The sequence below is a fragment of the Crocuta crocuta genome, unplaced genomic scaffold (assembly GCF_008692635.1).
Source record: "Crocuta crocuta isolate KB4526 unplaced genomic scaffold, BGI_CrCroc_1.0 scaffold728, whole genome shotgun sequence".
NCBI classification, from domain to species: Eukaryota; Metazoa; Chordata; class Mammalia; order Carnivora; family Hyaenidae; genus Crocuta; species Crocuta crocuta.
Window position 1 is genome coordinate 234,974 of NW_027528815.1, and position 8,566 is coordinate 243,539.

Here is an 8,566-nt window from a genome sequence, read left to right on the forward strand (position 1 = left end):
CTTACTCTACATATTGTATGTACAGCGCACACACCTTAAGTACAGCTTTAGGGTTTTTTATAAACATATCTGCTGCCAATCCTAGTTCCACATACAGAACAGCTCCAGCACCTTGACAGTCTTCTATAGAAGGAGATAAAAATCATTGCTAATTTATTAGGTTACAAGAATAAAATCAATTACCCCGTGTATATTCAAGTATGTGGATTACACATAATTATTGCACAAAGAGTGTGGCAGCATGCTGGGAAGGTAGTGGAGCAAGCAGGAGAGCTGGGTGGATCCAATTTCCACTGTGGAGGCATGGGGTCATGGCAAGGGGGCTGGGAGTGGAGAAGCTTCTTCTCAGAAGCATTTGGGCTTTCACAAAGTGAAAAATCACCCCTACAGAGTGTGGTGCCCACAGTAACTCAGCGACTTCTAACTATGCATCGTGTGCTTTTCTGTAGTTTATTTTACATAAAAACGATTTAAAGATAAAAGCAAACAAAAGATAAATTTTGCTTGATGTAAAATCCTCCAGCATTAACTATAAAACGTATCTCTGCAAATAAGGCAGAATCTCTCTACAGCTCACAGGTTCAGAGGCTCTCACTGAGTTAGCAGGTAGCCCTTCATCCTTGGCCTCCTGTCTTCTTTAAGCTTCTTGACACTTTGTAAGTCCAGGTGCTCTGATACCCCAGCCAACACCTGAATGGCACTTTCTTCACAGGGGTCAAAGCAGCAGCAAACACAGGTGCCCTGATCCCTAGAGAGTCACAGACAGAGGTGGAGGGAGGAGGGCTCCCTGGAGTGGGTGTGTGGGACCCCAAGAGGCTCCTCCAGTCTTAGAAGGTGATCCCGGGCCAGGACTCCCCCAGGGACCTGTTTGGGGCTCTTGGCTGAGGGTGTTTTCTTTGGCTGACAGTGTTAAGTGTCCTCCAGGAGAGATTTTACCTGTGCATATGCCGGGCAGCCCTCAAGCATCTGGTCCCTTGAACAGGGAACTAGAGCAGAGGAAAGGGGAGGCTCCAGACTCCAGGACGAAAAGCCTGAGTCCCACCCGTGGGCCTGTGAGGAGCAGGAGTTCTGATGACACATGGTGGGAGTAGGAGAGGTGATGATGTCCCTCACCGCACCAGTGATAGGGCCCAGCGTGACAGTGCACCGTCAAAGTGACAGTTACCTGGAGGCTTCCCTTTTCCTCCTGAGTATCTTCTTTTTTTTTTTTTTTGGTAACACCCCCAACCAAACTCACCCATGCTTGTTAATTCATAAAAATCATTATATTGTCATGGTAAAAATACATATTTTAAAGCTATAGTGTATTCGAACATGAAAAATTTACAGACGACTCTGCTTTTCAGAGTGTAGTGAAACCAGATACATTTGTTTTTTAGTTATAACCTTGAAAAATAATAACGTAAGTAGCTTGTAACCCTGCCTCTTTAAATCTAAATCAGCATTGCATTGAATTTCCTTCAATTTTTGTTTTGTGTTCAATTTTTACATATACACAAAAAAAATCTATAGAACCTCAGCCCGGGAAATGGTTGCACAAGATGACTCCGGCCACCCACAGGGCTCCGCAGAGGCTGACAGAGCCCCCTGGGGTGGGGCAGATCGAGGCCCTGTCTGGAGGCTGCAGTGGCCCCTCCTTGATGCCCAGGCTGCTATGTGGTCTTGGGGATGTGGAGCTGGACCTGGAGAGCCGCTCTGCTAGCATGACGGGGAGCACCGGGACTCTGTCCTCGCTTTTCCCAGGAGGCATGACTTGGGCTGAGACGAGGCCATGCACCCCTGGAAATATGGAGCAGGTATCAGTTTCCAGCAGAGATGTGCTCAGGTCATCCCTCCCTTTCCCGCGCTGGTTCTTACTGCCACCTTCCCATCTCCCTTGTGTGACCACGGGCACTATGGCCGCCACAGGGGTTCCCTTCCGTTTGGTTGCCTTTCCCGAAGTGGTGAAGAGAAAATTCGGGAAACTACGGAGATGTGGGCACTTATTTGCCTTCTGCTTTTCCTCCTTCCCCCCTCCACACTCAACCTTTCCTCTTATTCTTCCTCCTCATCGTCTTTCACTTCTTCACCACCCCTCTCCAGAGACCAGCACAAGAGAGCTTCTGACCCCTGCCGGCTGGTGGGAAGGAAAGAATCCACTACCCCCCCGTCCCTGGGGCAGGAAAGCACCAAGTGCAGGGTTCCTGGAACCCCCAGTTTTCCAGGGAGGCCCTTCAGGCATCGTCGGCCAGCCCCCCTCACTCCCCATCCTGCTCCCCGCCGGTCACTCAGGGCTGCTCCACAGCCTTCAGCATCGGAGACCCTGGTGTGGAGGCAGGGCGCTGCTCAGAAAGCGTGCGAGGGGGTGGCAGGGAGATTCGACAGACATTGGGAGATGGAGGTCCCTGTGTGCCTGGACAGGACAGGGTTTTCCAGAATGAGAATCGCCCAAAGAGGGAGCAGTGAAGAGCCACAGAGGGATCTTAGGATAGGAAAGCAAGAAAGGGAAAGAGACGACAGAGGAAATAAATTACCTCCATGATTTTGCTTCCTCTTTGAGTCTTCATAATCTGCAAAGTAATCTTTGGCAAGGACCAGGGCAGCTGTGGCCCAGAGGCTGTGGTCTTGAAAAAGGACAGGGGACAGTGAGAACTCAGACTCACTGCTCCCGGCAGGATAAGAGCTGATCTCGGGCCCCATTCCGACCTCAGCTCTGCACTCCTCCCTGCGGCCACAATGAGGGACTGGGTCTCTGATCTCCAGTGTACTTTTCCAGCCCTCACATTCCATAACTGTGGCCTGGAATGAATGCCGGTGTCATCTTTTCCTTCTGAGAAGGCAGCTGCTGTCTTCATGCATTTCTGTGAGTGACATTACCTTCCTCAGTACTCACAACCTACTGCTTCCCCTCCTCCTATCTCTCCTGATGAGTGTCTTTTCCTTTCTCCTACCACCTCCACCGACCAGACTGTTCTGTCATATGGGAGCAGGCAAGGAATGATCAGGGATATACTGCCAGCTTCCCTAATCAATCAGCTGATCAATTAACCAATGCAGTCAACCCCCCTGGGATACCTGCCATGGGCCTGGGGTTGTGCTGGGCCCTGGCTCAGAGAAGGGCTACCACTTCCACATACAGAGGGTCTGTTCTGTGCCTGGGGTGACCTTAGTTACCTGGAGATACTTAATCCTCAGAATAACCCCATACCTTCCCTACCCCTAAGAGAGGATAAACAAGATTAAAAGTAGTTTGTCCAAATTTCCCTAATCCACAAGCAGTGTGATAGGGGTTATATAGTAGGTGAAACTACATGAACACTGCACCTGCCAGCCTTTGCCCTGAGCCGTGGAATGACCAGGGGGAGACCTTGAGCAGGCCTGAGGGAAGGTCATAGGGTGGGCTAGGACTGGAATGTGGGGACAAGCACAGCACTGTGTGACTGGAGCAGCAGGTTTTGAAAGGTGCAGCGACTCCTGTCTGCTGCTCACAGTCTCTTTCTGGGCCTGGTCAGTCCCAGGAGACAGCTAGTGGGGCCATGAGAACCAGCATGTGCAGCCAGCCCAACAGCCTTCACACAGGCTTCTAGAATTCCTGCTAGCCAGAGAGGCTCTTGGGGCGGCTGCACACTGGCCTTTCACATGGAGGCATGTGCAGGATTTATTCTGGTTCTGAAACCAGGGATTTGAGTGAGGAGAGGAGGAGAGAAATGTGCCCCAGGGTGCACCTCCCACCTCATTTCTGCAGAAGGACCTGGTGGCATGTGCAGGAGGCTGAAATTTTAAAAATAAAGCCATGACTTAGGATTTTTGTCTTAAGTATGGGACACTGAACAAACTAGAATAATTCTTCTGGAATCAATGTAATGACTAAATTTCTACAGTACCTTCAACTGAATTACCTGTTGGTCTTATTTTCTTCTTTCCCGAAAATCTCCTCACCATCTTCTTGAAGGGAAACTCTGGGAAAGACATTACAAGAAAAAGAGCTGTGGACATCTTGCTGCCAGAAGACCATAGAAATTTGAGGGATAACTTAATGAGAGTTCAGTCTTTTGATTCCATTGTTCAGCAGTTGCCTAGTAGAGCCACATGAGTCAGAGTGGGATTTAGGAAGGACTTAGCGTTGGCAGGTCCTTAAAATACCCAGCAAAGCAGGGTTCCGGCTGCTTCACTTGGTTAACTATCCCACTCTTGATTTGGACCCGGGTCATGATCTCAAGGTTCCTGGGATCAAATCCCTCATTGGGATTCTACCCTGCTCCCTCAATAAAGTAAATAAGTAAACAAATAAGTAAATAAATAACATTTAACAGATACACAACAGAGAATGTAAACTGATGCAGTCACTATAAAAACAATATGGAAGTTCCTGAAGACATTTTAAAAAGTACTACCATTTGATCCAGCAATCCCAGCTTTGGCTAATACATGCAAAAGTCCAGTAATATCTGGATTTCAAAGTGATAGCTGCACTCCCCCACTACCGCTATGACTGTCCCTCAGGATCACCCGGAACTGCACTCATCTATCATCTGTTGCTTACTATTTTGCAAATGATTATAAGCATCCCTTTACTGAGAGACTGGGTTCAAATCTCAGCACAATAGTCTGTTTTACTTAATCATAAATCCTTTGTTGTTGTAAAGCTCGTCAGTTATTAAAACTTGTACATAAGGAAATCCCACAGTTTGAAACCTAACAGTATTATTATGTGCTCTTTCTCTTCTAGTCTTGCCTTTCTGTGCTACATGTATTCATTACACATGTCAGCTATTGGCTTTCATTTATGAGCCAGCCATGGGATAGCTCATTAAGAAGCATGGATATGAGTGTCAAAACAAGGATGATGGCTAGTAATCGAATGTTGGCCTTCCTATTGGTCACAGTTCCTACAGCGTGTAGTTCATGGGATTCAAGCTGTTTTGAGGACTCATGCTGAAAATGTTATCAAGTAGACTATATTATGTCCCTGATCTTTTTAAAGTAGTCTTCATGCACCACATGTAGCCTGAATTCATAACCTGGAGAGCAAGTGATGCATGCTCCAACCACTGAGTAAGTGAGGCACCCCCTCATAAATTCTTATCAGATTTGTGCCGTGCCCCGAAGAATGACCACACCATGAAACTGATTGACCAGACACTCACTAGCTCTCTAAGTCAGCTGCTCACAGGAGCCGCAATGAGGGTGATGGACACAAGGCTCATTGTGAATTGGTACTTTGAGTTCTCGTTTGCATTGTCTCACAGAATTCAGCGTTGCTAAGGCTCACTCATATTGACAATGCCATCAAACACCTCTAAAGAATCTCCTCAGTCCTTACTGGATTGAGGCCAAGTATTCAAAATCACTGACAGAATTTGACCAGGCTTTCCTAACGTGTGCCTCCAAACCCTCAGAATCTTTGAACTGACCAGAACCATGTAGGATTTCTAGATCCTTTTCATATTAATGGCTATGGCAAGATCTCTAATAATCTGGCTTGAGAGCTTCCCTGGGCCATGTGACCACTGAGACTACCTCATAATGATAGGCAGTGGTTGCGGTTTCCCTTGGTTTCAGGTGATTCCTGACATGCACACAGATGCTGGAACTCCTTTGCACAGCCAAGGATCCCATGGCTGAGTAGAAGTGCAGCTCAGTAGTTAGAGCTTGAGTGTTGGGACTACAGGCCTGGGTTCATATCCTGGCACAAGCAGTTCATGCACCTGGACACCAGCATCTCTGTGCGTTTTTCTCCACCTGAGAAGTAGGGAGAGTAAGAAACCATCACATAGGTTTGTGATGGCACTGAATGAATTCTTGTAGGTAAAGTGTGCAGTGTATGTCAAGTGTTCAGAAAGGGTAATCAGAGGGGATAGATATTAAATGAGGCTTCATAGGGTTATGCTAAGCAAAATAAGTCAAGCAGAGAAGGACAGATACCATATATTTCCACATATAGGTAGATTAGGAGGAATTTAATGGAGGAACATGGGGGAAGAGAAGGGGGAAAATAGTTGGGGAGAGGGAGGGAGGAAAACCATGAGAGACTCTTGTATGCTGAGATCAAAGTGAGGGCTGATGCGGGTGGGGAAGAGGGGAAGAGAGGTGATGGGCATGGAGGAGGGCACTTGTTGGGATGAACACTGGGTGATATATGGAAACCAACTTGACAATAAACTAAGGAGAAAAAAATAAAAAATAAATAAGACTTCACAATTTTGCAAGTTCTGGAGCTGCTAAAAACTGGGATCTGATCTTACCTCAACAGAATTCAGTTTTGACAGAATCAGGGGCAACATAAGCAAACAAGCTTTGGTGGCTGCACAAATTCTCTGTGATCTTCTGTGTTTCAGTGGCTGTTGATGGACGTGTCTAAGCCACTTGGACAAGGCTTGGGCATGGCTGAGAGTGAAATCAGGGCTGTTCTGACTGTGAGAATCCACCTTCCTTGCTCCTTCCTTCCTCCCCCTGATCCAGTCTCTACAGACTCATGATCTTTTGCTAAATCCTTTAGTGGCAGGGGACAGAGCCCTATCTTCTCGGGGAGAGCCCTCTCTATAACCATATCCAATTATCTCCTCCGTAGGACACTCTTTGGGGATCACCAGAAATACTTTCCTATTTTCTTTTCATTCGGTCAACCTCTATACTGATAATTCCAATCCTTCTGAACTAGAACAGCCTCACTTCAACTTTGAAATCTGTAGCCCACACCACTTCGACTTTCTTATTTAGTATTTCCACATGGTGTTTCTGAATTCAGCCTCAATGTTTATGAAGCTGAACACCAAGACTACAGAACTTCTGGAACCAGATGCTGGCTGGAGAAGTCTAGCGACTTGAAGAGAATGGGGAAATTATGCATTTCCAGAACAAGAAAATCAAATCAGGAAAACACCAGAGTAAGGAGTAGCTGAGCTAGAAGTAGACTTCAGTGGGTCCCCAGGAGGATGGGCCCAGCACTCTTGACTTAGCCTTGCTCCCTAAATGGACCATTCACCAGTTTTCAACACTATTCAATGTTGCTGTGGATACAAATGAAGACAAAACAGGTGATAATAAGTATGAGTGGTTTATTCAGAACTTGCTAGAGCAAGGGAGTCAGACACAATCCCTTGCATGTGGGCAGACTCAGAGATGGACAGAAGAATAGGGAAACTTTGTAGAGGCAGAAGACAAGGCCACAGTGATGCAGGAGATTCCTGGCGCAAGGAAGCTATAGTCAGTGTTCTAGAGGAAGGGCATCTCATGTAATTGTTAGGGGTGCATCTGTGATGTCATCTGCTGGTCTCAAGTGGCAAGTGGGGACATATTCAGGGATCCTCCCAGTTACCAATCAAATGCTGACTCTTTGGGGACAGGCAGTCCAGAGGTTATTGTTTAGCTTCCGGGGCTGGTTACTTGAGAAGGTGGTCTGACAGCTACAAGTCTGACTTCTAGATAATATGCTGAAGCTGTAGAAAATGGGTTGATTTCCTGGGCTGGTTGCTGCAGACCTCAGCTCAGACTCCTATTTTTATAGATGGCCAGGCCACTGTCCATTTGTATCTTGCATCCTCAGTCTCCGATTTTGGTCAGTATCTCACTTGTGAGACGTTGGCTCATTCCGAGAAAACTTGAGATTGGACCCCGTCAGCCATCTTCAGAGCCGTGGAAGATCTTCTAGCCTATGTGGTGGTCATCATGGCACTCATCTGGTGAGAGAACATTTTACATAAAGGCATTTAAGACTGTAGATAGAATGCCATGGACCAGCCTCATGACAATGATGAAACAAACAAACAGAACAAGTAACGGTCCACGTCAGGGGCTTCAATAGCAGGAACTCCAATTCCCCAAACCAGGCCAAGAGAACAAATCCCGCAAGCCATGGGAATCAACCTTAAAGCCAAACAGCTTCTTCCTTAAGGCACTTCATAGCCTGTTCTGCCTACCCTACTTTATTGTTCCAACCACAGACAGAACGTGTTACCAACAACACAGATGCCACACAGACCAGCCAGCAGGAATCCTGGGATCCTCTGACTGTCCATTCACATACACGTCAATGGTTCGAGAATGATCTGTATTCCAACAAGGGCATAGGTTGTCTTATGAGTAACTTTTGCCAAAAGGAGGGATAGGTTTATTGTTTTAAAGTTTCATGATATTTGAGAAAAGATAAAGCATGTGAGAGTATGGCCTGGCCCAACATCTTGGGGTGAAGCTGCTCACTCTCAATCACCATTTGTCTGTTCTTTTGTTTAATGCCTCTTCCCTTTAATGCTGAAGTATAATTGAACAAGGACTCTGGGATCACTGTAGTCTTGGGTCTGCCGCGTGCCCCACACAAGCAGGACCAGGAGCAGGATCGAAACTATTACTGAAGCCAAACTGTTGCAGGATTCTCGCTCAGAGAGTCGTGACACCGAGACTTTTCTTTCCAGGAAGCAACTTTATTTTGCCGGCACCGCTCAGTTGGGTTCGTACCCAAAAGAACTGAGCGGCCCACATCATATGGCATAGGGTTTTTTATGCATTTTCTATTTCTTTGTCTCCCATATATGGTAATACACATAAACATGTAGTCTGATTAAGTTGTTTCAGTTTACAAGAACATGGG

At 46.7% G+C, this 8,566-nt stretch overlaps 1 long non-coding RNA gene across 1 annotated transcript; it reads right to left on the reverse strand.

The window, feature by feature from the left end:
• Positions 1-7,020: 7,020 nt before the first annotated feature.
• Positions 7,021-8,332, reverse strand: LOC144224791 (uncharacterized). The gene is made up of 2 exons (XR_013333141.1): positions 7,846-8,332; positions 7,021-7,658 (listed from the first exon to the last, which is right to left on the reverse strand). It is a non-coding gene; the product is annotated as an uncharacterized LOC144224791 (long non-coding RNA).
• Between the last annotated feature and the right edge of the window lie 234 nt (positions 8,333-8,566).